At 37.9% G+C, this 26,929-nt stretch overlaps 1 non-coding gene across 1 annotated transcript; it reads right to left on the reverse strand.

Moving 5' to 3' along the window:
* Nucleotides 1-19,503: 19,503 nt before the first annotated feature.
* Nucleotides 19,504-19,610, reverse strand: LOC117063792. Its single transcript, XR_004429077.1, has one exon. It is a non-coding gene; the product is annotated as a U6 spliceosomal RNA (small nuclear RNA).
* Nucleotides 19,611-26,929: the final 7,319 nt, after the last annotated feature.

Raw genomic sequence — 26,929 nt, forward strand, 5'->3', positions numbered from 1 at the left:
AGTTGGTGCCAATCCCTGTTTGGGTCCAGGAAGTGAAGGTTAGAGAATGCTGGTGAATGAAATTGTGGACCATTTACCAACTCTGGTGGGTCATTAAACCTATACAAAATCCTATGTAGATGGCTCCATCAGGGGATCTGCTTATGTTCATAGGAAGCTAACAATCTCCCTCCCAGTCCAGTGGAAAATTGATTGTATGTGGGACTTTGTCCATAGCTGTAGGATACAGGACCACCTATTAGCTGCATAATAGGAGTATCAGACTAGCTAGAGTTCTCTGTAGGTCCTGACTGTGGGCAGTTCAGCCGGTAAGCCTTGTGTCAGAACTATGAGCCTATGCACAAGTCTTTTCTTTGTGTTGATATAGCATTTTTATGCATGTAGAATGGCTAGATATGCAAATAGATTCTTCACAGTTTTACCAGGAGAGAACTAGGGGTTGAAAAATAACTGAGTTGTCTTGCTTCTTGCTAGGAGCAGGAGCTGGCAGCACAGAAGGCAGATAGAGATAGAAGCATGTATCTTTTTATTATTTATTTTGAGATGGAGTTTCACTCTTGCTGCCCAGGCTGGAGTGCAATTGTGCCATCTTGGCTCACTGCAACCTCTGCCTCCTGGGTTCAAGCAATTCTCCTCCCTCAGTCTCCTGAGTAGCTGGGATTACAGGCATGCACCACCATGCCCGGCTAACTTTGTATTTTTAGTAGAGGTGGGGTTTCTCCATGTTGGTCAGGCTGGTCTCGAACTCTCGACCTCAGGTGATCTGCCCACCTCGGCCTCCCAAAGTGTTGGGATTATAGGTGTGAGCCACCGTGCCCAACCTGCAAGTTCAATCTTTGTCTAAGAAGCAGAAGAGACAGGCACTACAGAATGAATCTGAGCAAAGATCAGGAATTGACATAAAATGATTCCAGTTCTCCATAGCTCACTCACTAGGTTCAACCAAATTAAGCACATTAACCCCAGATATTTTGAAAATAAAAGGGATCTACTTAATGAGTACTTGGATAAAACTCAATATCAAAAAAAGAGATCAATGCCTCTCTAGCATCCCACTTCTGGTGGCAGATGCACACACAGACATTTCTCTTCAGGATGGCTGTGTTGCCCGTGGAGACACTGGCTTTATTTCTGTTCACCTGGCCTGTCTTTTAGGCCAGAGTTACAAAAGATCAGCGTAGGTTTCAAAGCATCATATGTATAAGCAAGATGGGAAACTCAGCAGCCTCACCCTTATAATGCTCCATCCAGACCTGTCTGTCCCAACAAAGCCAACTGCCTTTTTATTTCTCTACCCCAAAGCCACCTCATTAGAAGTGGAGGGCTCATTGAACTTAGGGAAACAAAATTTTACAATAAACTGTTAGAAATCACAACACTTTTCTGGCCAGATTGAGGAGGTCAATACAGAATGCCTTCTCATCCACTGTACGTGTTAAACCAAACATTAAACATTACTAAGCCTCTTGTTTCTCTTTTTCAAAGAAGTAAAACAAGTTGGCATGGACTTTACTTCTTTCCAATCCTTATGATTAGATAACCACAAATAAAACTTTAAAGAATTTCATCTGTTATAGCTAATACATATTCTGTGCCTTCTTTCTTAATTCTCACAAATGTATAAGGTAGGTACTACCATTGTACCCCTTTTCAGATGAGAAAACTGAGACTTTTGAGGGGCACAGTAAATTACTTAAAGTTACAAACTTCACAAGTAGCCAAGAAAGAATTTGAACTCAATCTCTTTGTACTTACACTTTCAACCATCCTAACACTACTGCCTCCTGACTGTGAGGATTGGCTGACAAGAAGTGAGTACGAGGACATTGGTGGGAAGTTGGGTGATGACTGGATGACTTTAAGGTAATTAGCATATGCCCCAGAGAGGCTTGAGCAATCCTAGCCCAGCAGTTCTCAAATATTTTGACCTCAGAATCCCTTTACATTCTTAAAAATTATTGAGGACTCCATATAGCTTTTGTTTATGTAGGTTGTATCTATCAATATTTACTATATTAGAAATTTAAACTAAGAACATTTTAAATATATATTTATCAGTTTAATTAAAATAAAAATAGTGAGCCCATTATATGTTAGCAAAAATGACATAGTTTTATGAATTTGTTCCAAAATAAAAACATTTAGTGAGGAGAGTCACATCTTACTTTAGCAAATCTGTAAGTGGAAGACAGCTGGATTCTTATGTCTTCTTCTGCATTCAATGAGTTGCAATATCACCTGTCATATAACTCTTTGGAAAACTCCATTGCATACTTCAGAGAATAAAAGTGAAAAAGGGAAATAACATCTTAACATCATCAAGAAATACTTTTGACCTCAAGGGCTCCCTGTAAAGATCTTGGGGAACCTCAGGGACTTTCAGTTTACACATTGAGAGCCACTGTCCTAGTTTCCTGGTGAAAATTATGGAGAACAGATGATTTCTACTGAATTGTTGGGAGGTTTGGAGGACATGGGGAGGTGGCAGGTATGGAAAGTACTGCCCAAGTCAAACAGCATTGAGTGCAGATAGAGGTGGGTCACTGCCCCAATACAAACTGAAAATCAGGGGTAAACTGAGTCACTTTCTTGGTTGCCATTTCTAGCCACACCAACTAGGAAAGAACACTGATAAAACTTTACTGCCAGGAAAGGAAAATGCTGTGACATCTCTTACCTCCCATCCGTTTCCAATTCAACCCAACAATTTAGGATTATTTGTGCACTATATGTTTCGATAAAGGAGGGGTGAATCTAATATTATCTAAGTTGGAGGTTCAATGGGATTTAAACTAAGAAGAGATGGAGCAGATAAGATAAATAAAATCCTTCTTTCCAATATCCTTCCCTTGGCTCCTTCAGGGTTCTTTAGAATTCTCTAATGTGCACACTATTGGAATTAGCTTTTATATTTATGTATTATTTACATGGCCCTTCATTCATCTTTCTGCCCAATAAGTTAATGCAAAGTTTAAGAATCTCCCTAATTGCTTTTTTTGGCAAGTATCCAACCTGCAAAATTTTAAATTAAAGGCTAGAGGGAGATAAAGGACCTTTAAATTTTCCCTTTCACAAAGGTCATAAATTGATTTGCAGCTCTTTGCCTCCTGATCTCAATGGTTGTCTGACAAAGAGCATAAAGAACCACATGTACCACAGTAGGAAAGATCTATAGATTCTACATTTCTAAGTTTGGTTTTTAGATGACACAACTATTATTTAAAATGAATCTTGATAGAACTGAAATAATATCATATGCTCTATTGTTTTTTATTTGGCAAAAATTAGCCAAATTTTTCTGAATCTTCAAAACTGTATGGCAATGGTTCTCAAAATATAGTCCTGGACCAGCAGCAGCAACATCACCTGAGAATTGTTAGAAATGCAAATTATCAGGCCCCACCCCAGATGTGCTGAATCAGAAACTCTGGGGCGGGCTGTGTTTAATAAACCTTCCAGGTAATTCTGATTCAGTAGCCTAAATAAATGACAAATTATACAATGTTTGTGGATTAGAAGCCAACATTATAAATATATGAATTCTCCCAAATGTTTGTTGACAGATGAATAAACAAACTATGTACAAAATGATAAACAAAATATGTGGTATATAAGTACAACGGAATATGATTCAACCTAAAGAGGAAGGAAATTCTATCACATAGTATGTATACATAAACCTTGAGAACCATTATGCTAAGTGCAACAAGCCAGTCACAAAGAGACGAATACTGTGTGATTGCATTTATATGAGGTACCTAGAGTAGTCAGATTTACAGAGACAGACAGTAGTATGGAGGTTATCAGGGGCTAGGGGAGGAGGGAATGGACAGCTATGTAATGATATTGCATTCCAGTTTTGCAACATAGAAAGAGTTCTGAGGATTGGCTGCAAAACAAGCAATGTGAATGTACTTAACACTACTGAATATACACTTAAAATGCTTAAAATGGTGGCCGGGCGTGATGGCTCATGCCTGTAATCCCAGCGCTTTGGGAAGCCGAGGCAGGCGTATCATGAGGTCAAGAGATCGAGACTATCCTGGCCAACATGATGAAACCCCCAACTCTACTAAAAATACAAAAATTAGCTGGGCGTTGTGGCGCACACCTGTAGTCCCCACTACTCAGGAGGCTGAGGCAGCAGAATCACTTGAACTTGGGAGGCAGAGGTTGCAGTGAACTGAGATAGTGCCATGGCACTCCAGCCTAGGTGACAGAGCGAGACTCCATCTCAAAACAAAACAGAACAAAAAAAATGCTTAAGTTGGCACATTTTTAAGTTTCGTGTATTTTACCACAATTAAAAATTTTTTAATTTTAATTTAAAAAATATTATCAGGCCAGGTGCAGTGGCTCACACCTGTAATCCCAACACTTTGTAAGTCCGAGGAGGGTGGGTCATTTGAGCTCAGGAGCTCGAGACCAGCCTGGGCAACAAGGTGAAACCTCGTCTCTACAAAAAAAAAATTTCTAATAAATAAATTAATTAATTAAAAACATTATAAGTCAATAGCAAATGTATAGATCTTATCTGGTTACTGATTCAAACATACAAACTCAGGAAGAAAAAACGTTTATGAGATCTTTCAAGACATTTCAAGAGTAACTATATACTTAATGATGAAACTAGACTGGCTATGAGTTGATAATTGTTGAAGTTGGTTGATGGGTACATCCGAGTTACTTTTTCTGACACCCACCCACACCCACATCCCCCCTACATATTTATATGTATATATATATACATAAATCTTGAGAACATTATGCTAAGTGCAATAAGCCAGTCACAAGAGACTAATACTGTGTGATTGCTCTTATATGAGGTACCTAGAGCAGTCAGATTCACAGACACAGACAGTAGTATGGTGGTTATTAGGGGCTGGGGGAAGCAGGGAATGGACAGCTATTTAATGATATTGTGGGTTTTTTGTTGGTTTTAGTTTTTGTTTTTTCTTTGAGACGGAGTCTCGCTCTGTCACCCAGGCTGGAGTGCAGTTGCGGGATCTCGGCTCACTGCAAGCTTCGCCTCCCGGGTTCACGCCATTCTCCTTACTCAGCCTCCCGAGTAGTTGGGACTACAGGCGCCCGCCATCACGCCTGGTTAATTTTTTTGTATTTTTAGAAGAGACGGGGTTTCACCATGTTTGCAAAGATGGTCTCGATCTCCTGACCTCGTGATCTGCCCGCCTCGGCCTCCGAAAGTGCTGGGATTACAGGTGTGAGACACCGCACCCAGCCAATATTGTGTTTTTTATATATATAAAAACATAAAATATATAATCTATAAATAATATAATATATATTCTCTGTAAATATAAAATATATAATCTATAAATATAATATATATTCTCTGTAAATATAAAATATATTATCTATTAATATAATATATATTATCTGTAAATATAAAATATATTATCTATAAATATATATATTCTCTGTAACTGTAAAATATATTATCTATAAATATAATATATATTCTCTGTAAATATAAAATATATTATCTATAAATATAATATATATCTCTGTAAATATAAAATATATTATCTATAAATATATATATTCTCTGTAACTGTAAAATATATTATCTATAAATATAATATATATTCTCTGTAAATATAAAATATATTATCTATAAATATAATATATATTCTCTGTAAATAAAAATATTATCTATAAATATAATATATATTCTCTGTAAATATAAAATATATTATCTATAAATATAATATATATCTAATTTTATACATATAAATATATCTATAAATAAAATATATATTATCTATAAAGATAAAATATATAACCTATAAATATAATATGTTATCTATAAAGATAAAATATATTACTTATAAATAAAATATATATTATCTATAAATATAAAATATATTACCTATAAATATAATATATATTATCTATAAAGATAAAAAGTGTTACCTATAATATAATATACATTATCTACAAATACAAAATGTATAATCAATAAATATAATATATATTATCTATAAAGATAAAAAATATTACCTATAAATATAATATATATTATCTATAAATATAAAATATATTACTTATAAATATAACACATATTATCTATAAAAATAAAATATATTATCTATCAATATAATACATATCTCATTTTACAGATATAAATATATCTATAAACATAATATATATTATCTGTAAAGATAAACATATTACCTATAAATATAATATATATTATCTATAAAGATAAAATATTTCCTATAAATATAATGTATATTATCTATAAATATAAAATATATTATCTATAAATATAATATATATCTAATTTTATAGATATAAACATATCTATAAATATAAAATATATTATCTATAAAGATAAAATATATTACCTATACATATAATATATATTATCTATAAAGATAAAATACATTATCTATAAATATAATATATATTATCTATAAATATAAAATATATTACCTATAAATATAGATAATTATCTTTATAGGTAATATAGATTATCTTTATAGATTACCTATAATCTTTATAGATTACCTATTATATGTATACTATATATAAATATATATTTGTATAATATATAATATATAAATATATATTAAAGGTAATATATATTACCTTTATATATTACCTATGAAGATAATATATATTACCTTAAAAAATATATTACCTATGAAGATAATATATACTACCTATGAAGATAAAATATATTACCTATGAAGATAATATATATTACCTACAAAGATAAAATATATTACCTATGAAGATAATATATATTACCTATGAAGATAAAATATATCACCTATGAAGATAATATATATTACCTACGAAGATAATATATTACCTACGAAGATAAAATATATTACCTACAAAGATAGTATATATTACTTACGAAGATAAAATATATTACCTATGAAGATAATATATATTACCTACAAAGATAAAATATATTACCTACGAAGATAATATATATTACCTACGAAGATAAAATATATTACCTATGAAGATAATATATATTACCTATGAAGATAAAATATATTACCTATAAAGATAATATATATTACCTATGAAGATAAAATATATTACCTATAATATATATTCTCTGTAAATATAAAATATATAATCTATAAATATAGTATATATTCTCTGTAAATAAAATATATAATCTGTAAATATAGTATATATTCTCTGTAAATATAAAACATATAATCTATAAATATAATACATATTCTGTAACTATGAAATATATATCTATAAATATAATATATATTCTCTGTAAATATAAAGACATTCTCTACGAAGATAATATGTATTCCCCATAAAGGTAATGTACATTGCCCATGAGTGTAATATGTATTGTCCATAAGGGTAATATACATTGCCCATGAGGATAATATGTACTGCCCATGAGGGTAATATATATTGCCCATGAGGGTAATATGGATTGCCCATGAGGGTGATATGTATTGCCCACGAGGGCAACATATGTTGCCCATGAGGGTAATATGTGTTGCCCAAGAGGGTAATATACATTGCAGATGAGGTTAATATGTGTTGCCCATGAGGGTAACATACGTTACCCATGAAGGTAATAACCGTCGCCCATGAGGGTAATATGCGTCGCCCATGAGGGTAATATGCGTCGCCCTTGAGGGTCACATGCGTCGCCTGTGAGGGTAACATGCATCGCCTATGAGGGTAATATGAGTCGCCCATCAGGGTAATATGCGTAGCCCATGAGGGTAATATGCGTCGCCGATCAGGGTAATATGCGTCGCCCATCAGGGTAATATACACTGCCCATCAGGGTAATATGCGCTGCCCATCAGGGTAACATGCGCTGCCCATCAGGGAAATATGCGTTGCCCATGAGGGTAACATGCGCTGCCCATCAGGGTAATCTGCGTTGCCCATCAGGGTAATATGCATTGCCCATCAGGGTAATGTATGTTGCCCATCAGGGTAAGGTGTGTGTTCCATCAGGGTAACATATGTTGCCAATCAGGGTAATGTGTGTTGCCATTCAGGGTAATATTCTTTGCCCATCAGGGTAATATGTGTGGCCATCAGGGTAATATACGTTGCCCATCAGGGTAATATGTGTTGCCCATCAGGGTATATACGTTGCCCATCAGGGTAATATACGTTGCCCATCAGGGTAATATGTGTTACACATCAGGGTAACATACGTTGCCCATCACGGTAATAAGTGTTGCCCATCAGGGTAATATCTGTTGCCCATCAGGGTAATATACTTTGCCCATCAGGGTATATGCGTAGCCCATGAGGGTAATATGCGTCGCCGATCAGGGTAATATGCGTCGCCCATCAGGGTAATATACACTGCCCATCAGGGTAATATGCGCTGCCCATCAGGGTAACATGCGCTGCCCATCAGGGAAATATGCGTTGCCCATGAGGGTAACATGCGCTGCCCATCAGGGTAATCTGCGTTGCCCATCAGGGTAATATGCATTGCCCATCAGGGTAATGTACGTTGCCCATCAGGGTAAGGTGTGTGTTCCATCAGGGTAACATATGTTGCCAATCAGGGTAATGTGTGTTGCCATTCAGGGTAATATTCTTTGCCCATCAGGGTAATATGTGTGGCCCATCAGGGTAATATACGTTGCCCATCAGGGTAATATGTGTTGCCCATCAGGGTAATATACGTTGCTCATCAGAGTAATATACGTTGCCCATCAGGGTAATATGTGTTACACATCAGGGTAACATACGTTGCCCATCACGGTAATAAGTGTTGCCCATCAGGGTAATATCTGTTGCCCATCAGGGTAATATACTTTGCCCATCAGGGTAATATGCGTTGCCCATCAAGGTAATATACGTTCCCCATCAGGGTAATATGTGTTGCCCATCAGGGAAATATACGTTGTCCATCAGGGTTATATACGTTGCCCATCAGGGAAATATACGTTGCCCATCAAGGTAATATGTGTTGCCCATCAGGTTAATATACGTTGCCCAACAGGGTAATATACATTGCCCATCAGGTTAATATGCATTGCCCAACAGAGAAATATGTGTTGCCCATTAGGGTAATATACGTTGCCCATTAGGGTAATATGCGTTGCCCATCAGGGTAATATTTGTTGCCCATCAGGGTAATATACGTTGCCCATCAGTGTAATGTGTGTTGCCCATCAGGGTAATATACGTTGCCCATCAAGGTAATCTATGTTCCCCATCAGGGTAATATGTGTTACCCATCAGGGTAATATACGTTGCCCGTCAGGGTAATATACGTTGCCCATCAGGGAAATATACACTACCCATCAGGGTAATATGTGTTGCCCATCAGGGTAATATACGTTGCCCAACAGGGTAATATACATTGCCAATGAGGGTAATATGCGTTGCCAAACAGGGTAATATGTGTTGCCCATCAGGGAAATATACGTTGTCCATCAGGGTTATATACGTTGCCCATCAGGGAAATATACGTTGCCCATCAGGGTAATATGTGTTGCCCATCAGGGTAATATGCGTTGCCCATCGGGGTAATATGTGTTGCCCATCAGGGTAATATACGTTGCCCATCAGGGTAATATGTGTTGCCCATCAGGGTAATATACGTTGCCCATGAGGGTAACATATGTTGCCCATCAGGGTAATATGTGTTGCCCATCAGGGTAATATACGTTGCCCATCAGAATAATATACGTTGCCCATCAGGTAAATATACGTTGCCAATCAGGGTAATATGTGCTGCCCATCAGGGTAATATACGTTGCCCAACAGGGTAAAAGGTGTTGCCCATCAGGGTAACATACGTTGCCCAACAGGGTAATATACTTTGAACATCAGGGTAATATGTGTTGCCCATCGGGGTAATATACATTGCCCATCAGGGTAATATCTGTTGCCCATCAGGGTAATAGACTTTGCCCATCAGGGTAATATTTGTTGCCCATCAGGGTAATATACGTTGCCCATCAGTGTAATGTGTGTTGCCCGTCAGGGTAATATACGTTGCCCATCAAGGTAATCTACGTTCCCCATCAGGGTAATATGTGTTACTCATCAGGGTAATATACGTTGCCCGTCAGGGTAATATACATTGCCCATCAGGGAAATATACGCTACCCATCAGGGTAATATGTGTTGCTCATCAGGGTAATATACATTGCCCAACAGGGTAATATACGTTGCCAATGAGGGTAATATGCGTTGCCAAACAGGGTAATATGTGTTGCCCATCAGGGTAATATATGTTGTCCATCAGGCTACTTTGTGTTGCCCATCAGGGTAGTATACGTTGCTCATCAGGGTAATATGTGTTGCCCATCAGGGTAATAGACGTTGCCCATCAGGGTAATATGTGTTACCCATCAGGGTAATATACGTTGCCCATCAGGGTAATATGTGTTGCCCATCGGGGTAAGATACGATGCCCATCAGGGTAATATGTGTTGCCCATCAGGGTAATATGCGTTGCCCATCAGGGGAATATCCATTGCCCATCAGGGTAATATACGTTGCCCAACAGGGTATATACGTTGCCCATCAGGGTAATATGCGTTGCCCATCAGGGTAATATACGTTGCCCAACATGGTAATATACGTTGCCCATCACGGTAATAGGCGTTGCTCATCAGTGTAATATACGTTGCCCATCAGGGTAATATATGGTGCGCAACAGGGTAATGTGTGTTTCCCATCATAGTAATATACGTTGCCCATCAGGGTTATGTGTGTTGCCCATCAGGGTTATGTGTGTTGCCCATCATGGTAATATACGTTGCCCATAGGGTAATATGTGTTTCCCATCAAGGTAATATATGTTGTCCATCAGGGTAATATGTGTTGCCCATCAGAGAAATAAACGCTGCCCATCATTGTAATATGCGTTGCCCAACAGGGTGATATGTGTTGCCCATCAGGGTAATATACGTTGTCCATCAGGGTAATTTGTGTTGCCCATCAGGGTAATATACGTTGCCCATCTGGGCAATATGTGTTGCCCATCAGGGTAATATACGTTGGTCATCACAGTAATATGTGTTGCCCATCAGGGTAATTTGTGTTGCCCAGCAGGGTAATATACGTTGCCCATCAGGGTAATATGTGCTGCCCATCAGGGTAATATACGTTGCCCATCAGGGTAATATGTGTTGCCCATCAGAGTAATATAATTGACCATCAGGGTAATATGTGCTCCCCATCAGGGTAATATATGTTGCCCATCAGGGTAATATGTGTTGCACATCAGGGTAATATACGTTGCCCATCAGGGTAATATACTTTGCCCATCAGGGTAATATGTGTTCCCCATCAGGGTAATATACGTTGCCCATCAGGGTAATATGTGTTGCCCATCAGATTAATATACGTTGCCCATAAGTGTAATATACGTTGCCTATAAGAGTAATATGTATTGCTCATAAGGATAATATACGTTTCCCTTAAGGGTAATATGTATTGCCCATAAAGATAATATACGTTTCCCATAAGGTTAATATGCATTTCCCATAAAGATAATGTACGTTGCCCATAAGGATAATATGCATTGCCCATAAAGATAATATACGTTGCCCATAAGGATAATATGTATTGCCCATAAGGATAATATACATTGACCATAAAGATAATATGTATTGCCCATAAGGATAATATACATTGCCCATAAGGATAATATGTATTGCCCATAAGGATAATATGTATTGCCCATAAAGATAATATGTATTGCCTATAAGAATAATATACATTGTCCATAAGGATAATATACATTGCCCATAAGGATAATATGTGTTGCCCATAAAGATAATATACATTGCCCATAAGGATAATATGTATTGCCATAAAGATAATATACATTGCCCATAAAGATAAGATACATTGCCCATAATATAATATGTATTGCCCATAAAGATAATATACATTACCCACAAAGATATATAATATATAATATAATATATCATGTATAATATAATATATAATATATGATATTATATATGGTATATCATGTATTATATGTGATATATTTTATGTGATAATATATATAAAATATTATTATATGTAAGATATAATACATGAGATATTTAATAGGATATATAATATATTATATGTAATAGAATATATAATTGTTTAATTATATTATATAATTATATATCATATATAATATATTTAGAGAGAGAGAGAGAGAGAGAGAGAGGTCTTGCTTTGTTGCCCAGACTGGAGTGAAGTGGTGCAATCATAGCGCACTGTAACCTTGAAATCCTGGGCTCAAGTAATCCTCCCACCTCAGCCTCCTGAATAGCTGGGACTACCAGCATGCACTACTACAGCTGGCTATTTTTTAAAAAATTCTGTAGAGACATGGTCTTGCCATGTTGCTCAGGAACTCCTGGCCTCAAGTGATACTCCTACCTTGGCCTTCTAAAGCACTGGGATTACAGGCATGAGCCATCACATTAGGTCTCATTATATATTTTTAAAAATACCTTTTGTTTGAATATGGATGGTATCTCTATACTATTCTTTACTACTGGATATGCATATAGAAAAGATGCTACACTACTATCAATTTATTCTCAGCTCACAATGGCAGAATTGTTTTCACCCTTGTCTAGTAAATCTGTTCCCTTCTGTCAAGTACCATGGAACTAAATAGTTCCCTGCATTTCAATTGCTCAGAAGCCAGAATAAATAGCCATTTGCCACATGGCACTATCAGTTCCTGTACACAGTCCAGAAATATCATTAGAAACTAGACAACTAATGAACATGTCTGTCTGCTGAAAGATATCCTGTAAGCCACAAAGTGTCAAAAACCTGTTGACTGATTACTGCCCTACAAACAGGACAGCACTGGAGACACTGGGACTGATTTTAAGGTTAAATTTATCCATGAAGGAAACAGAGAGGCAATGTTTATATGAAATGGTAGGAAACTGGATACTAAGCATATCATCTAGCTGCTTCAAACCATTGTCCCAAGAATCTGGCTGAATGAACAATTAGCTGTTTCCTGCCATTTGTTTCCGCCCTTTATGTTTGCATTTTAAAGTGTAGCATGATGAAAGATTTTCCATCAATTTTCACTAGTGAGTTTTCCATATTTGTACATTTTTATATTCATTTCTATATAAGAGTATGATCAGTAATATTACAAGCAACCTTATTCTCTATTACCTTTCTTTTGGAACTAAAAGGTTGAATGTTTCTTAAAAGGCATATTTATTTAAACTTAATCATGTAGGCAATTAGGTAAAAATAAAGAAAACCAAGATAAAATATAATCTTAGCCTTATTTAAAATGTGTTTTCTCTCCCTATCTGATGTCCTTATTGGAAAACTGGTCCTCAGCTTTCACAATAGTAGGAAACCCTTCTTGGTATGTGTTTTACAATAGCAAAACATGCTTCTGAATGCAGTAAGTTCACTACTCATCCTAAGTGTAATGAAAAGATTACTTAAGCATTTTCTTCTATTCATAGAAGAAAAAATCCTCAGAAGAGGTTGAACTCATATAATGGTAATATACAACTGAAGGAGTAAAAGATGTTGAGTTCAATTCAGCCTTGATATCAAAGTAGTTGGATGAGCTGCTGAAAAATCACTCAACCCATTGGAATTCTGGCCTCTTCATTACATATTGAGAATATTCCGCAGGTAATCTTTAAGACACCTGTCAATTCTAATATTCTATGCTTCTTTGAATTAACTCATGTGATTAACATTGGTATGACATAAGATTTATAGATAATCCAAAACCCAACGTCCTCCATTACAGATTTTTGCCTACCTTTCTATTCTTTTACCTATTTTAACTTAAAAACTCTAACAGCCAGTACCACAAGAAAAGAGCAACAACAAAGACAAGGCCAAACATGGAAAGCATGCAAAACTGTGTTCTTAATCTATGAAAATGGAGAACTTTCTGTACTTGTCTTCATATGCCTAAATGAACTTGCCTAGCTAAATGTCAAATAAAATCTCTCAAGCATTCTAAGGCACTATTAGGTTTTTTCATGCCCATCAAGTACATTCTTAATTGGCTAGACAGAATGGTCTTGTTTAACACCAATACCACAACATTCAGGAAGAAAATAAATATTAGGACTTTAGACTTGGAATCGGAAGACTCCACAACTCTTTGGACTTAGAGTTAGACTCCAAGAGATCTGAGTCTCAGTCTCCTCTTTTATAAAGTGGGAATACAAGACCTCCCTTACAAGGTCATTGTGAAGATAAGTACAAGTAATGTAAAAGTAATTGCCACATAGCAGGTGCCCAAACTGTATTTTCTCCCTCCCTCTTTCCTTCTTTCCAGAATCACAAAAATAATATGCATCCCAAAATATTTGTTTACCAGTGGGCTTATTGGATAATCTTTAAGAGGGTAGTGTAAATTCAGTAAGGAAGAGAAAGAAGGCAGTTTTAAGATTGATCGACCAAAATAGAAAAAAAACCGAAAAGGTATATGCCAAATGTGAACAGTAGGTGTCTTTGGATTATAGGAATACCCTTGCTTTTTATTTTCCTCTTTGTTGCTATCTGTATTTTCTAGTTTTTCCACAATGAACGTATTACATTCATAATTAAGAATCTTAAATAAAATTAGATGAGTCTACCTGAACCAATTAAGCTGAACATCACTCTCTATTAATGTGATGCAATAAGAAGATCATAAGACAATCAATAAAGTATTCTTGCCCCACAGATTAACTAATTAACAATAATGAGAACTGAATTGAAGCCCTCTCTACCTATCTGTTCACAAAACACATGGGTCCGGGCGCGGTGGCTCAAGCCTGTAATCCCAGCACTTTGGGAGGCCGAGACGGGTGGATCACGAGGTCAGGAGATCGAGACCATCCTGGCGAACACGGTGAAACCCCGTCTCTACTAAAAAAATACAAAAAACTAGCCAGGCGAGGTGGCGGGCGCCTGTAATCCCAGCTACTCGGGAGGCTGAGGCAGGAGAATGGCGTAAACCCGGGAGGCGGAGCTTGCAGTGAGCTGAGATCCGGCCACTGCACTCCAGCCTGGGGGACAGAGCGAGACTGCGTCTCAAACACACACACACACACACACACACACACACACACACACGGGCATACAGGGACATTTAAAATGGCACCATGGAGATTCGATCAGAAAAATCCAGAATGGGGGGACTTCTACAAGACATATGACCCAATTTTTCAATCAATAAATGGCAGGAAGGTGGAGAAAGAAACAGAAACTTTTAGATTAGAACAGACTTAAGGGATACAGCAACCAAATGCAAAGTGTAAACCTTGTTTGAATCCCAATTCAAATAAACCAACTATAAAAAGTGATATTGGAGGCCGGGCGCGGTGGCTCAAGCCTGTAATCCCAGCACTTTGGAAGGCCGAGACGGGCGGATCACGAGGTCAGGAGATCGAGACCATCCTGGCTAACATGGTGAAACCCCGTCTCTACTAAAAAATACAAAAAACTAGCCGGGCAAGGTGGCGGGCGCCTGTAGTCCCAGCTACTCGGGAGGCTGAGGCAGGAGAATGGCGTAAAACCTGGGAGGCGGAGCTTGCAGTGAGCTGAGATCCGGCCACTGCACTCCAGCATGGGCGACAGAGCAAGACTCCGTCTCAAAAAAAAAAAAAAAAAGTGATATTGGAGCCAACTGAGCAAATCTGAACACAAATTTAAGTGTGCATTAGACAATAAAAAATGATTGTTAATTTTGTTAAAGACAGAAATGATAGTACTGGGATTTTGTTTCAAAAAAGAGATATATACTGCAGTATTTATGGGTGATATGATAAGATGCATGGAATTTGCTTTAAAATACTCCAGCAGAAATAAAAATAAAATAAAATAAGGGGATAGAGATGAAATGAGAAGGATAAATTATTGCTAATTGGTAAAACTGAGTGATGGACTAATGAGAATTTATTATACCATTTTTGCCACTCTTGTGTCTGTGTTTAAAAATTTCCCTAATAAAAATTAATAAATGTATGTGATCTTTAAAAAACAAAAAGTTAGTCCGTGGACAAAAGTGTCTCTTCTGTTCCTGGTTGTTTCCTGCTGTGCTTCCTGCCTTTTCCTCTGTTCTGATCACACACCATGTGAACACTTCATCTATCCAATAAGTCCTCACTTAATGCCATCGATAAATTATTAGAAACTGTGACTTTAAGCGAAACAACATACAACAAAACCAATTTTACAACAGGCTAATTGATGTAAATAAGAGTTAACTTCCTACTCTATATTTCTGGTCACAAAAACATCACCAAATTTGTAAATAAAGACTTAGTATTAAACATTAAAATAAACGTGAGCTACATATTCATGTAAGAAAGATGAATTAAAACATTCCAGTTTAAGGTGGCTGGAACTTATTCTGGCAGCTCAGGGCGCAAGGCGGGAGCCAGTGCTGGGCAGGACACCATACCATTGCAGAGCGCACTCTCACACACACCCACACTCACTCGCACTGAGACAATTTATACTCACCAGTTAACCTAATGTGCACCACTTTGGGATGTGGGAGGAAACTGGAGTACCCAGAGAAGACCTACACAGACAAGGAGAGAACATGCAAACTCCACCCAGACAATGGCCCTGGCCAAGACTCCCTTTTTTTTTTTCCCGCTCATCAGCATTATAAAGAACAATGTCGAATGAACCAACATTATTCAAGGACATGCTGTACATCTAGAAACGGCTGGGTAGGTCAGTAACATGGGAAATTGTATTTCAAAGTCATTGCTAGGAGATTCAAAATTTTTAAGTCATTCCAGGAAGCCCGAGCATTTTGGGTAATGTATGACTCACGGAAGAAAGGACCTTCCATTTTTTAGCTAAGGCTTGATTCTTTGAGAGAGAACAAGTTAATTGGTAGCAACTCATCTTAAGAACATGATTTTAAGGGGACTGCATCGACAATCGTCATCAACACTGAGTCAAGGAAGTTTCTGCCTGTTACCTTGTGTTTTCATGTGGAGTTGATTGTTTTCTGTTGGTCTGAACTCTTTTTTTGAGACGGAGTTTCGCTCTAGTTGCACAAGCTGGAGTGCAGTGGCGCAATCTCGGTTCACTGCAACCTCCGCCTTCCGGGATTCTCCTGCCGCAGCCTCGCAAGTAGCTGGGATTACAGGCGCGTGGCACCATGCCCCAGCTACTGTTTTGTATTTTTAGTAGAAATGGGGTTTCACCGTGTTAGCCAGGCTGGTCTCAAACTCCTAACCTCAGATGATCCGCCCGCCGGGGCCTCCCAAAAAGCTGGGATTACAGGTGTGAGCCACTGCGCCCAGCCCGTCTGAACTCTTATCTGTGACTTTTCCATTCTGGTTTAAATTTTCCTTGTCTGCAATGCCCTGGGTTTGTAGATCTGTGATCAACCAGAGCCAGCCCTCCCCATCGCTTCGCCAAACTCCTTGTGCCTAGAGTTGATCTATACCAGACTTTAATTGAGCAAAGGATTCACATGCATTTTTTACTTTGCAGATTCAGACTTTGTGTATACTCTGATACTTAAAAAGTGGGTTACTCTCTTGTCTCTATTTATTAATTCTGATTAGAAGTTGGTGGGTAGAATGCCCTTGTGCTTGCAAGACCATAATAACCATCTTTCTGACCATGTTCTTTAAGTATCTGGGGAGGATGAGCTACATATTCAAGATTCACAACCCTCTCAGGCCTGAGCCTCATGCCGGCCTCCAAAATGAGCAGACATTATATCAAATCTGATATGTCAATATCTTTTCTTCCACTGGAAGCAATAGATTACAGAGAAAGGAATTTGAATCATAATTCCAAAAGACAAAGTCCTGAATGCCATAATCCTGAATGCTGAAATTCCTTAAAATCAAAAAATCCCTAAAATCTAAAACCACAATCACAGGGTAGGTATATCATGTTGGGTGGAACTATTACCTTGCTATTGTCTTTATTTGGGAATTAAGTATGGTTGAAGGAGAAGCATATGGGTGCCAAGTTGACAAGGGGTACTGTGGACCTAATTTTAGGTGTCAACTTGACTGGATTAAGAAATACCAAGAGACCGAAGCTGGTAGAACATTATTTTGAGTGTGTCTGTGAGGGTGTTTCCAGGGGAGGTTAGCGTGTGAATCTGAGTGGATTTAGTGGTGAAGATGTGCCCTCAACATTGGCAAGCAGCATCCAATTGCCTGGGGCCCAGAGAGAACAAATATAGAAGGCAAATTGGTCTCCCTCTGAGAGCGGGGATGGATTTTTCTTCTGTTGCCTTGGACATCAGAATGACAGGTTTGCTGACTTTTGGACTCCACGACTTACACCAATGGCCCCCCAGGTTCTGGGGCTTTCAGCCTTAGACTGAGAATTAACCATCAGCTTCCCTGGCCCTGAGGCCTTTGGACTTGGACTGAGCCATGCTGCTGGCATTCCAGGGCCTCTATCTTGCAGACAGCCTGTTGTGGGACTTCTCAGTCACCATAATTGTGTGAGCCAATTCCTCTAATACATCCTCTCTCATATATCCATATACATATTTTATTGGTTGTGTCTCCCTGGAGAACGCTAATACAGATTGGGTACTGGGGAGCCGAATATCATCCTTTCTAACTGTATTCCTTACAACACAGTGGAAGAGTTCTGTGAAATTGTCCCCTCACAAAAATGCTGTGATATGTGTACTTACCAATGGTAAAGAAGAAAGTTTAAAAGCTAAGCATTATTGGTACTGCAAAAGCAGAAAATCACTTAATTGCAATCTCCAGGCAGGAACTAGACTTTAAATGGATATCATATACCTACGAAATTCGTGAACCATAACCACTCTCCAAATACAAGGTTGCAGTAACTCTTCCGCAGATCACAGAAGTTAAAATGCAGGAGAAAAATACAAGGAATCTCTCCTGCCAAATTATCCAATCGTGTACAACTTTTGTGCCTTCACACAAAGCACCATGCTTACCTTAAACAACGCCCTTCATCAGCAAATGAAAAGAATTTGACAAGCTCAGTGACTTTCAGAACTAAAGACACTTGCTGATATTGAGGTTCTTCCAGTGTTAAAAATCACATTAAATGTTGAACTATTGATTAGGGATTTGACTGCCAAATAAAATAGATTTATATTTACCATTAAATCTAACATAGAAAAACTAGCACCTGCTTCACTTTGGCTCATGGACAGCACTTTCAAAACTGTTTCTTATTAACTACATACAACTCATGCCCCTGTGGAATCTGAAAATTCTAGAACTTGTTTGCTCATTTATGGATTAATGACTGGAAAAAGTGAAACACTTCATAAATGCTTATTTGAAGATTTAGTGTAGAAGAAAATAGATTTTAATTGAATCCCCAAACCATGACGACAGATTTGGAATTAGGTAAAACCAAGGTTTCTAAAAGCAAATTTTGAGGTGTTGCCAACAAAGTTTGTTTCTCACATTCAACCCAACGTGTTTGCATTTGAAAAATTCAGATGAGTGGATTGGTCATGCAATACAGCAATGGCGAAAACTTCAGTTTAAAAATGTGTCACTTGCCTGCATTGGCATTCCCTCTAGCTGATGACATGCCAGGAGCTTTCGTGTCATCCTTGCGCAGGGGCCATGCTAATCTTCTCTGTATCGTTCCAATTTTAGTATATGTGCTGCCGAAGCGAGCACCATGCCAGGAGCTTTCAATAAATTGAAGCAGTGTGTGCCTGAAAAAGTCATCAGTTACTACTGACTGGTCCAAAATTAATTATGTGCATGGTAGAATAAGAAGACACTTACACGATGGTGTTGCTGTTCAAGCACTAATATTGTTTCTCCTGAATTTGTGGTCTGTATATGTGTGCATGTGAAATGGATTTCCATGTGCGCAAAACAACAAAGAAGCATGGCACAGAAAATGCAAAATGTTATAGGGAATGCTTATGTCCATGTATACTGAATCCTAGAAGAATTTCAAAAAGAGTAGCGCCAAATAGAAAATGAATGTGAAAGAGAGCCATGCTTTAAAAGAAAAAAAAAAAAAAAAGCAGCTATTCATAGAGACCTAAGATTTCAAAATGATCATGAAAGTTGGCCAGCTCTTAGAAATTATCTCTGGTGCAATTGCTCATACTCTATCCCTGTAATACACTTTTTCATATATTGAATTTTCTTATTATTTGTGTTTCGGGATTTTTTAAAAATTTGTTCCCACTATTTTAAATTGTCAGCATTGGTTTCAACAATTTGCTATGCTTTGAATCATTTCCAATACCTGAGATATGAACTGTGTAAAGACTTAGAGAGTTCTAATTCATTTTATGCTATTTTTTTTTTTTTTTTGCAAATTTGACTCCACAAGTGTTCTCACAACATTGACTTTGTGTGTAAACATTGTACTTTGTATGTACATTTTTGTGTACGTAAAGATACTGAAACTTCCTCAATAAGGGAAACGATGTCCTTTTGGTACATCTGCATTTGTGAAAGGTAAAATCTCTTGAGATTTTAGTTCTTTGGACGACTGCCTATATGGTGATGACCCATCATGGATTTCGATTGATCTCCTCAATAGACTTAGGTTGTCCATCATGGTATTTCAGATGACCACAGTTATATAAGCTATTTCTTTATGAATACGGTGCATCTGCTCATAATTGTCATACCTGTGCAACTGCCATTGGTATGCCTGTTTATGCTTGCAAAAATATGTTACTATTACCTATTTTAACATGTAGAGTGGCCTATGAAGTCTTCTGTCATATTTTTGTTTCTCAAATAAATCCACTTTGAAAAATGTAAACAAACAACTTTTAAATAATTTTAAAGTTATTTTTTCCAGAATTACATTTTTGGGATTTTGCTCTTTCAGGATTTCAACATTTGGGATTATGGCCTCCAGGATTGTTATTTTTGGGGATTATGACCAACTCCCCAGAGAAAGATAGCCAAGTTTATTATTCCCCTTTCAACCAATACTCCCGGGCAGATAAGACTTGCAACTTCCTTTAGGGCAGAGTTTAGTGTTGTAATCTGCACACATGGGTGCTTACTATGTTACTAATCAACTACCAGGAAATTTGATTTTCTGGGTCATGTTGTAGAAAGCATTTCACTATAATGAAAATGTTGACTTCCAAAAAATAGAATTACACTAGATACTTGACAAAATTATTTGTTGGGCTGGTTATAGTGGCTCACGCCTGTAATCCAAGCACTTTGGGAGGCTGAGGTGGGAGAATCTCTTGAGACTAGGAGTTTGAGACCAGCCTGGGCAACATAATGTAGGCAAGACCTCATTGCTACAAAAAATAAAAACATATTTTTTTAAATTTAAATATTTGGCCAGGCACAGTGGCTCACGCCTGTAATCCCAGCACTTTGGGAGGTCGAGGCGAGCGGATCACAAGATCAGGGGTTTGAGACCAGCCTGGCCAATATGGTGAAACCTCATCTCTACTAAAAATACAAAAATTAGCCAGGCATGGTGGCAGGCACCTGTAGTCCCAGGTACTTGGGAGGCTGAGGCAGGATAATTGCTTGAACCTGGGAGGCGGAGGGTGCGGTGAGCCAAGATCATGCCACTGCACTCCATCCTGGGTGACAGAGAGACTCCGTCTCAAAAAAAAGTTAAAAATTTAAAAATTATGTTAGAATGAATCAATGAGAAGCAGCTACCGTTTCTATTTTGCGTCTCTACTATTCAAACCCATTCAGACCCCAAAACATGCAGATTTTTTTAAAAGGCAGTCCCTTTCTCATAGTGTTGTCTCCAAGAGGCCTGTTACTTGTGAATCAGTCTGAATTTCAATATACTCTTTGCCATTTTTTTCTCCATTGTGATTCAGCACTATCACATTTAAGGGATCCCTACATTAGAGGTAATTTGAACTTTGGATATTAAAATAAGGTAATAAATTTTGATTCTGTCTACTGAAGGCACAAGGCCCAGCTCACCTTCTTAACATGGCAACATCACTAGCACCAAATCTGAGGTGTACATAACTTGCTTTCCTGTGGCCATTCCCACTCCCAGATGAAATTCTGAAACTACAATTAAAGAGAAAAAAAAAAAAGCAAAAAAAGGCAAGTTTGGTTTTGTTATCAGTTGCCCCTGAAGTCTATATAACAGAGCCAATTTTTAAAAAGGAGGCTACATAAAACCATGTTAAATTTACTGAACAAAATTCATTCAGTAAATATTTAGTGAGTACCTAATACGTGCCAGGTGCTTTACTAGGTGCTGAGAATATAACATGAACAAAAATAACAAAGTCTCTTGTTTTTAGGGAATTTACGTTTTATTTGGAGAGACAAACAATAAACAAATACAAACATAAATATAGGTCAGATGGTGATAAGTACTATGGAGAAAAATAAGGCAGTGTGGTCATGGCCAGGAACGCCCCTAGGAGGGCAGAATGGAAAAGTCTTAGAGCACAGGCAGAGATAAGGAGCAATGCTCATAGCCACAAGGATACCCGGGCAAAAGCCTTCTTGACCGGCTCACTGGGCAGCAAAATGATGGGGTTAAAGGAAGGGAAGCGGTGCCCACGGTTCTGTGCTTCTCTGCCCTAGTGGACATCTCACTCCACATGGGCTATGGAAACGACCACCTTCTGGAGGAGCCTCTGTGAGAAAGCAAGGGAAGACAAGGGAAAGCTTGTCTCCAATTACTCTCATTTATTCTTTGCATTGCTTATTAGCTGTTTTAGGAATCTTGAGCCAAGTCCTAGTCATTATTTTTGCCCATCCTCGAACTTGAAGCAGTCTTCATGGTCTGGCCTGCATTGTGCTAATTTGTATTGTTAAGAATACACTATAAACAGACATTGCCAGCACTGAAGGTGGAGGTGGGACTCACTATAGAAAAGGTGATCAGGCAAGACCTATCTAACGAAGTGACATTCCAGCAGACTTAACTGAAGGAAGGCAGTGAGCCTTGGGATACATGTGAGGGAAGGAGGGTATGGAATTCCTGGCCCAGAAACAGCAAGTGCAAAGGCTCTGAAGCAGGATTGCCCCTGGTCCATTCAAAGGAAAGTGAGGCAGCTGTGTGGCTGTAGAGGAGTGAGAAAGGGGGAGAGTTATAGGAGGCGATGTAAGGAGAGCTTTGGAGGCCTAGATTACCTACAGGTAGGGCATTGTTCGACTTTTATTCTGAATAAAATGTTGGGATTTGAGCAGGGGAGTGACATGATGTGGCTTAGATTTAGAAAAGATCGCTCTAGCTACTCTGTTTAGAAGAGGCTCTAGGGGCCAAGTATGGAAGCAGGAAAATCAGTTTTGAGGCCATTGCACCAATCTAAGCAAGAGATGATAGCAGCTTTGACTAGTATGTTAGCAGTAGAGACAGTGAGAAGCAGCTGAATTCTGGATAATCTGTATCTTGAAGGTAGAGCACACCAGATTTGCTGATGGATTTGATGTAAGGTTTATGAAAAAGAGAGGAATCAAGAATGACTTCATATTTTTAGCCTGTGCAACTGGAAAGAACAGGAGCTGAGGAAACCATGGGAGGAAAATCAAGTTTGCCTTTGAACACGTTGTATCTGATAATGCCTACTGGACAAGCAAAATGGGAATTTGGAAAAGACAGCAACGTATGCCCCAAGTTACACTAGTTTACTTGAAGGGATACATTACATATTTGGTTAGACCTTCCATTCTAAAACAATGAGAAACTGAAATTTATAAATGGTTCTTAGTGTTTGTTATGACTGTAACCCTAATAATACTTGGACTCCTGCATTGTTATGTATTTATTATTTATATTTTACCAATCTACCCTCAAAAAGACGTTTACAATAAAGACGATTTTGCAATGAAATCATTAAATACTTTTTAAAATATGAGCTGTCTACAAAGACTTGTACATGCATGTTCATAGCAACTTTATTCCTACTTCACAACTTGGAAACAATCAAAATACTTACACTGAAAAAAAATGATACATTGCGGTATATACAAAAAATGGAATACTGGCAGGGCACAGTGGCTCACACTTGTAATCCTAGCACTTTGGGAGGCCAAGGAGGGTGGCTTGCTTTGAGCCCAGGAGTTCAAGACCAGCCTGGACAACATGGCAAAACCCCATCTCTACTAAAAAAATACAAAAACTAGCTAGGTACGGTGGCATACGCCTGTAGAGTCTTAGCCACTTGGGAGGCTGAGGTTAGAGGATGGCTTGAGCCCGGGAGAGAGTAACTGCAGTGAGCTGAGATGATGCCACTGCACTCCAGCCTGAGTTGACAGAGCCAGACTCTGTCTCAAAAAAAATAAAAAATAAATTTGAAAAGCACGCGCACACATACACACACACACACACACAAAGAAAAGAAATGGACTACTACACAGCAACTGAAAATAAACAACTGCTGAATCATGCAACAACATGGACAAATGTCAAAATATTATATTGAGTTTTAAAAGCCAAACAAAAAGATTATATATGTACGATTCCATCCAAATAAAGTTCAAGAATACCCAAAAACTAAACTATGGTCATAGAAATGCAAAAGCAGTTTTAGCAAAGGGAAGGAATATTGGCTGGAAAGGGGCACAATGGTATTTTCTGGGGCAATGAAAATGTTTTGATGATCGTTAACATGGACATACAAAAGTGTCAAAACTCGCTGAGTTGAACACGTAAGATATATGCATTTCGTTGCATGTAAACTATCTATAAAACTCACAACAAAATATGAGCAAACTGAAGGGTTACTTCAAGCCCTACCAAAGGGTGATATACAGAAAAACCTAGGCTGAAAGTAATTAACCTAAGCACCGAGCTTGGCTCTGAGTTTCCCAGTAACCAAGGCAAAAGGGAAGCAAATAAATTATTTAGATGTACTATCTAATATTAACATGTATCCTAAGTGAAAAAAAAATTTTCCTAACACAATTTTTAAATACTTAGATAAGAAGTACTAGATATTACATAATGCTTTTAATAGCACTTTTACAAACGCTGAAGAAACATTTCTGGCTCATTTTTGTTTCTATCAATCCTCAACAAAAGTCAAGAGAATAGTATCATGCCATGGTTCTACAAAGACATTTCTATGGGGAGCTAAAGGAAGGCATTCATAGTAGTTTTTTAGAGTATCAACTAGCTGCAGGGCTAGAATCTAGGGACTCATTCCAGAGACATGAAAGATTCTCAAATTTCACAGGCTCATCTTCCTGAATGCCTCAGCAGTGTTTTTAACAGAACTTGGGTATCAGATAATTAGGGGTTAAAGTGTAATGTTCCCTGGAGTTGATTAAAACTAGGTAAGTTTTAGCTGTTAAACTAGTATTTGGTTAATTATGTGTTTGAAGAAATGTTCTAAGAAGTTGCCGTATTCATACCCAAATGGAAAACTATTCCTGCATCTTAGTCTGAAGGCTTAATGGATATATTTATTCCTGGCATTCTGAAAGCTCTTCTCTCTCCTTTCATGCTTCACAGCAGGGGCATAATTGGCAAATTAGGAAGGGCAATAATTTGTTGTGCAGACTCCTGGACTTTTAAGACATTTAGCATCCTGCCTGGCTTCACCTACTAAATACAAAGGGCATCCCCTAGTCCTGTGACAATCAAAAATTGTCCTTACATTTTAAAATGTAGTGCCAATCCCTTTTGATAATCACTGGGTCTTAAAAGAATGTTGGTATGTTTTAAATGTGGAAAACCATCTGGCCTAAAATACTATCCTGGAAGAAGGTGGCATTATGGAAGAAGACATAATCTTGGCTTGAAACATTTGTGGATATATATATAATTCTGTCATACAAAAATCTTAATATGGCCCCCACAGAACATTTTACTTAAAATGAGGCTCTAACTTTGAACAACAAGCCTGCCAAGATGAAATGGCCTCCAAGTATAACCCTTTCCAGCTGAACAAGTTAATCCATGAAATGTAGCGCTCATTCATTCAACAAACATTAATTGTCCATCTGAATAATGAAGATTGTCTGCCCCCCCCCCAAAAAAAACCCTTTGGTTTTAATGAAGTAGATACCCTATTTTCTTTTTTTCTAACTACAGTTACCTAGATGTTTATTCCTTCCTTCCATGTCAAGAATATCTATTATGTGCCAAATACTGAGGACACAGTATTAGCATTTTGCTAATAGGCAAGAGGAGGACTGCATGAAGACAGGTGATAAAGTATCATGAAAGGTATGAGAAACAGAGAGCTATGGTGGCATCTCAGGAAACTTTTAATCTGAGGATCTGAAAGACTAATATGAGTTAACTTTTCTTTGTGGAGGGCAGGGGGTGGAGTAGGGACAGAGACAACTGTTTCAGGCAGGGCTGTAAGCTTATATGAGGCCAAAACTGAAAGGTTAAGATGCAAATAGAGAAATAGTGAGAGAAGTCTAGTGAGGGCAAGATTTTAGGGCTTGAAAAAAGGATTTTCTCTGAAGTGCAGCAGGACACCATCACTGAATCTTACAGAAGACATGATTAGATTTATATTCAAGGCAACTCACTCAGATCCATGGGGATGAGATCTGAGGAGAAAGCCAGACAGCTGGTTGGGAAATATAGTACCCAGAATAAAAATGACAGTGGGCAAGACTAGAGTGGTACAGGAAGGAATCATTCATTCATTCAATAAGAGCTCCAACTACGTGTCAGGTGCCCTACTAAGGTATTGAGCAGTCTAGTGGAGGAAACATATTAACCAAACAAGCAACGACAACAAAATATAAAATATTATATTCAAGTCACAAAAGACAGATGATGCTATGAGACTGAGAAACAAGAGAAGCCTTTCCTAATGGTTCAGGAAAGGTTTCTCTTGAGGATGGGTCACCTGAACTAACTTCTGAAGGTTGAGAGGAAGCTAACTGAAGGGTGTGGGGGGAACAGATGGAAATAATCTTCAGGAAGTAAGAATAGCATTTACCAAGAAACAGTAAGGCAGCCAATGTGGTAGGACACTAGGAGCAAAGAGGGGTGTGATTAAGATGAAGCTGGAGAGTGGGTTGGGACTGGACTGTGCAGCATTAAG

This window comes from Trachypithecus francoisi, unplaced genomic scaffold, assembly GCF_009764315.1.
Source record: "Trachypithecus francoisi isolate TF-2019V2 unplaced genomic scaffold, Tfra_2.0 Lachesis_group18, whole genome shotgun sequence".
NCBI classification, from domain to species: Eukaryota; Metazoa; Chordata; class Mammalia; order Primates; family Cercopithecidae; genus Trachypithecus; species Trachypithecus francoisi.